Below are 6,675 nucleotides of genomic sequence, written 5' to 3' on the forward strand. Positions count from 1 at the left end.
CAATGGGAAATACATACCGAACAATTGTTTGGAAGTCCCACTTGGAAATGTGACAAAATCATTTTCTGAAGCAAGCAGGATGTGGCTGTGTATCTTCATGTGAATGATGACTGAAAGGATTAAAAATATTCATTCATACTGTTTTGCCATGTTATACAGGCTTTTTCAGCAACATTCTGTGATCAGCAGCTTTCTTTGATTACATATAAATAGATATATGTATAATATAGTTTTCAAATACATATATAAAGTATAGACTCGGCAGAAGTTACATGTTTCACACTGACAATCTCTCTCCATGAAGGGATACACCTTTAGCACCCTACTATATTAAACTGATTTCCCCACTAAAATTTCAACCATGTGCACCACAGTTATCTTTAGGACTGCTTCATAAAATAATGTTATCTTATGTTGCGTCTTGAGGCCCCAAGACCCACCCCCAAAATACACACAGACACTTATATTAGTTTAAGTTTTGGGGCAAATTTTGGCCACAACTTTATTGAAATACGATCACATGAGCAGTATTGGCTTAGGCATTGACTTCCCACTATAACTGGCTCCACCTCTCAGGGTGATCGTCCAATGGGGTAAACCAAACGAGGGAGCAAGGTCGGTGAGGATCAACCTAAGCTCACCCCGGGGTTCCTGTGGTCCTGGCATGGCCCTAGCCCCTCAAGCGGACTTCGGATGAGATCCAGGACCCCCAGATTCCTATAATGGAATACCCAATTCCTGGAGGGGCAGGTGATGGCCGTACCTCCCCTCCCCACAATCCAACTGAGCCAACGCCTAACTGCCACCTTACAAGTTGTGACGATTTGCTAAGGGGTAGGCGAAAACCAAATGCCTAAAAGCCAATCTGCAAAATTGAAAAAAATCCTACCCAGCCCCTGTTCCAAAACAGGTGACCCAAACCAAAGCAAGGCCAAGCGACTCTACCTAAACTAGGGAGGGTAGGCGGGTGTTCAGCCGTGCAAATGCAAGTGCCCCACTTGCATCACACTGCTGCTTTTAAAGCCCCTGGGATCATGCTACCTACTGGCTATTGGCTGGCATGACCCCAGGGGAATGGCCAGGACTTCCTGCTCCTTCCTCCCCCGCCACCATTTTAGGTGAGCTCTTGGGTCCCGAGTGCAACCAGGACCCTCTTTTATGAGGATCCCATTTATCTTACTGCTATTCATAAATATAGTGACTGACAGATCAGATGATTTCTGGATTATTCTACAACCATTCATTACACTGAACCATGGTGCTATAGATCCATGACAGCAGCCATCACTTTCTCAATGCAATGCAAGGCAGGCCAGCCTCCTCAGACCATCACAGGATGTCTCTGGGCTATTCACAGATCCAGTCTGCAAAGTGTGCACTTATAGTCACAGGTACTAGGTACAGTGGAGAGTAGTAGGGTAATTGGGACACTATTCTGAAAATTCCCATATTTCCTCCCCCAAGCTACCTGCAGGACCTCAGCAAATCATGTGATGGTTCTATTTACTGACTCTGGCTCCACCTCCTGTTGGTCTCCTTGCCTTCTCCTTCCCTAATAGTCCCCATGAGCAGCAGCTGCCACTAACTTGCTGTTTCAAAGGCTACAAGACAAAAAGTTTCAAAACATGCCAAGAGAAAAGGAATCCAGACTCAACATATTCCTCCTAAATCCCCACATGAGAACATTGCTCTATATTCAAAGCACAAATACACAAGATATTTTGGAAAAAACCTGATAAATGAACTGTGCATTGTTGATGATTACTGTTTTAATCATCTATTCATTTAATGTTTTAACCACTGTTACATTCCGGTGGTTCCATGTCTTATTATGCATGGTTGCTGTATATACAGTGCATGGTTATCTATGGAAGTCACTCCCACAGGGGGCAGGGATGACCACCAGAAGAGATGGCTTTAACAGAGCCCTAGACGAATTCACAGAGGAGAGGACTATTGATGTCTCCTAGCCAGGATGGCTCAGCTCTGATGCCACAGTTGGAGGCAGCCATGTTCCTGAATACGAGTTGGTGGAAACCGAAGGAGGGGAAATGCTTGAATCCTGCTTGCAGCTTTCCCTTTGGGGCATCTGGGTGGCCCCTGTGAGAACAGGAGGCTGGATGAGATGGGCTATGGACCTGATCCACTAGGCTCTTCCTGTGTTCTTATGTATTACTTTGTTTAGACTTTGATTATTCTGCAGACCACTTTCAGCACAGATTCACTTGTGAAAAATGCTGTATAGAAATAGCTAATGACAGGAGAGGGATGAAAAAGATGAAAAGGATGAGTGTTGAGAAATACAAGGAATTACTTTGTCTGGTCTTCTTCCAATAAAAGCCACCAAACAATACAAAAATTAAAAGCATCAACGCAAGTTGATTCCTATTTGCTCCTCAGAATTAAGTGGTCTTTGCTGTTCAAGTCAGGCCTCAGAAGAAGGATGTACAATTTGGGGGCAAAGATACAACCCAGCAAACCTGCGCTGGAGGCCAAGATGCAAAAGACCTCCACAGCCACCATCTGCTTTCCTTTGGTGCTCAGATAAGAGGGAACAAAGGACAGCCAAACGCTGCAGAACACCAACATGCTGAAGGTGATGAACTTGGCTTCGTTGAAACTGTCCGGCAACCTCTTGGCCAGGAAAGCCACAGTGAAGCTGACCATGGCCAGGAATCCCAGATAACCCAGGACAGAATAAAACATCGCGACAGAACCTTCGTTACATTCCACAATGATTTCCTCCATCAGAGAGTTCATGTCCACATCTGGGAATGGAGGAGCCGTACAGAGCCAAGCAGCACAAATGCTGGTTTGAACGGAGCAGCAAGCAAGAAGAACCGAGTTTGTGAGAGATTTCCCCACCCATTTCCTCATCCTGGATCCTGGTTTGGTGGCCATGAAAGCCAGAACCACCGTGATGGTTTTGGCCAAGACACAAGACACAGCAATGGAGAAGATGATGCCAAAAGCAGCTTGTCGTAAAGAGCAGCTCACTGGGTGAGGCTGGCCAATGAACAGCAAGGAGCAGAGGAAGCAGAGCAAGAGGGAAAGAAGCAGAGTGTAGGTGAGGTCCCGGTTGTTGGCTTTGACAATGGGAGTGTCCCCATTCCTAGAGAAGACGCCAAGTATCCAAGCTGTGACCAGAGAAAAGACCAGAGCTAAGGAAGCTAAAACGAACCCTAAAGGTTCTGCGTAGGAAAGAAAATGTTGGCGTTTGGGGAGGCATTGATCTCTGTCCTTGTTTGGAAATTGGTCATCTTGGCATTGGAAACAATAATCCATATCTGAAAAAAATGAAAATGAAATGAGTGATATATGAGTTCCAACAAATAAGACATTAATTAGTTGGATTAAGTATCAGAGATAAGTGAATATTAAAAACTGTTTGTACAATCTTCTGTCATTATGCATAATCCGCAATAGGTTCTGCTCTGTCTTTCATCTGCAGTTAATGACCAGGAACACTGCCTTTGGTTGTGCCCTTAGTTGAGTTGGTCACACCCTGAGAGATCTTCATGATGAGGGAGGATTCTTTGGGCTCAGAGGCAGAGTTGAAACAGATTTTAGGAAGCATTTTACAAATTAGCAGATGATGTCTCCTACCCGTCTGATTCGAAATCATCCCATGTGGACACAAAGCACAATCATAGCAACAAAATGGCAACCCCTCCTTCTTTTTCCTGCTGTAGCCTGGCTGGCAGCGATCATTACACAAGGCAAGGGGCAGCACCTAGCCATAAAAAGAGGAGAAGATGTAGCTCTCTTGTGCCTTGTGAACAACACAGTTTAAACCAAAGAGAAGAGATCAGCTGACTGGTTGACATTATTCCAGAAAGGTGTGTTGTATGTGTAAATAAACTGTAATGTAAATATTGGGAGTGAATGAGAAAGGATATTGAATTTTTAATCTGCATAAAGATGGAGGATGGAGAGAGGATAGGAAAGACAACAGACTTTGAAATACAGGGAGTTAAAAAAGAAGGTAAAATAGGAAGCACATACATTAGGCTCAGAGAAGCACCACAAGACAATAAATCTTCTTTCATAACAGATGGGTAACGTATGAATGAATGAAAATGTTTATTCGGCTTTACGCCCATCATAAAGCACAACACAACAAAACAAATCAAATAAAACAGTGGACTCATACAAGCCACCAGTAATATAACACAATTCACAGCTCACAAGGACAGATATTAGCAATTCAAAAGAAAAATTTAAAAATTTTGGGTAACGTAGCTTCCCCTTGTCTTCTGAATCTCACTTGGTTCAGCATGATTTACTCCTACATAAATGTGCAAAGCATTAAAATGTTATATTGAAATCCTATATATCAGGGATGTGGAACCTTTGGTCCACCAGATGGTATTGGACTGCAACTCTCCTCAGTCTGAAAACCAGCCTGGCCAATGATCAGGGAGGAGGAGAGTTGGGAGCCAACAATATTTCATTTGCAATATAGTGGAATATATTACCATTCTATACTTTCAAACCAGAACTCTGAAGAAGAAAATATCTACTTCTCACCTCATGTGCGATGGTAAAATAACATGGGTCATAGTTAAACAATTTACTAATTAATGATAAAGAATATCTGCATTAACCTTAATAACAATACCTCATTTTTAAAAATCCAATGGTCCCACCTGATTAAAAGATCTGTGCCATGTGATGGCTCCCTCATCCATACTGAATTCTACATTGCGTGATTCTTGTGGAACTATCTTTCCTACTTTCACTCGGAAGAAGGTTTGGTTTGGAAAAGTAACCCAGTTAATAATATCAAATCCACCTGCTAATTCCCCATTCTCATCAAAGGACACTAAGTCACCAGCACTGTTGTTGAAGGAGATACTCCTCAAGAACGAGTGCAGCTAGACAAAAGAAAACAAAGGCAAAGTTTAAAAAAGGAGAGCTTTTATGGATTATAGAAAGGAGAAATTATCCATCCACATATTTCACACAATGCAAAGTAGTCCAAAACTATGCAGTCTACAACATTTGGAGAACATAAGTATTTCTAGCAAGTACACCTGGCCTGCCACTTGCGTGAGGGTTCAGCTCTGGGGTCCGTGTGCAAAGGCAAAATGGTGCCATGTCAGGAAGCCCTGGAACTGCCCCTCCTGCAAGGTGGGTGTGCAGGGAGAAGGGGGCAAAGAAATGGAGAGAAGCTCATGGTGGGTTTTCCCTGCTCTCCTTCTTTTGTTTGTTTGCTTGTTTATTTACTTTTCCCCACCCAAGAGATGCTTCCACATGTCTTGACAGCCCATGTTCCTAGAGAGGCAGGGAAAGGGTACAGAGTGCCATAACTCCTTCAACTACTCCTGCAAATGGAAGGGAAGTACAGGTCCTATCTTGATTGTGGCTCCTTTAGCTTGAAGGAAAGGGGAAACAGTTAAGGATTGAAAAGAATGTGGGGATTGTTGTAGAGGAAAGGTAAAAGCTGTAAGCAGTCTATGTCTCTGTGTTTGTGTGTATTCAACGTAAAGTGACCTTATCTTGCAGGCCCAATATAATCAATGAACATCACTGGAAGCGAGTTAAAAAACAGACCAGGTGACCACATTTGAAAATAGCCCTATATGTCCCTCTTTAGTGCAGGAACAAATGCAGGTTCTAGAAAATAGTTGGTGTTGGTGGACAGAATGGGTGGGCAGCCATGGGTAGAAACAAACCTTAATATTTTCAAACATATTGTTAATTCTTGATAATCATCCTTTCTTTGGCTCAACTTTGCAAAGGTTTATTCTGAATAGGAAATCTTACCTGCCAGGGTTGCAATTTTGGAGGATCGAGCCCACCTCTGCCTGGCATCATTCTGCGTTTTGACCTGGATGAGTGCATCTGATGTAAAGTATGTGCAATGGCATAAACTGCATTATAGATACTGTAACTTTGGCCAGTCATGGTCATTTCAAAAATATGCCCAGGAAGGCTCTCCAGACTCTCATGGCCAGTGCAGGTCTTTGTGTTTTCATTGCTCTCATTGGAAGCAGAAAATAAGCAGTTGAATGCCTGTTGCCAAAAAGCCTGGAGGAACCCATCTCCATTTGGAGAGTTGGGGTTCAGGGTCTGAAGGAATTCTTTAAATCCCTGGACTTTCTCTGTGTGAATTGCAAAAGACAAGGCACCATCAAAGACTTGTATATCGTAATACCTTTGCATTGTTTCGGAAGAGAAAGCCCACTGGGCTGTCAAAATCCACACGGTGCCTGTAGACTTCTCTGCAATGTCTTTAGCTAATGAATAGAAATATTGCATCCATTTCACAACTGTAATGGTCTCAGGTTCTGCACACAGAACCAATATGTTGACTTCTGAGGCCATCAGGAAAGAGGACTTGGCCCGAACGCGTTCCAAGAAACTGAAATTATCTAGACCCTGAGATAAGGCTGGTAGTTTTTCACTGAAAGCTGTACAGACTCCATGCTGGGAAAGCATTGGCACTAAGCTTTGCATAAAGGTCTCTCCATTTTCATCATCGGATGCCACAATTCCTACCCATGTCCATTGGAAATGTAGAAGTAGCAGGACAATCCCTTCATATTGATATTTCTCATTGGGCACCGTTCGGTAGAAGGTCTGGGGCTGCAACTCTGGGCTTCTCACTGGAGCTAATACACAGTAAGCAATCTGGAGGAAGAAATCAATCCCACAAGAATTGGAGAGTTC

The sequence above is a fragment of the Podarcis pityusensis genome, assembly GCF_964106645.2.
Source record: "Podarcis pityusensis genome assembly, chromosome: 16".
Classification (NCBI taxonomy): Eukaryota; Metazoa; Chordata; class Lepidosauria; order Squamata; family Lacertidae; genus Podarcis; species Podarcis pityusensis.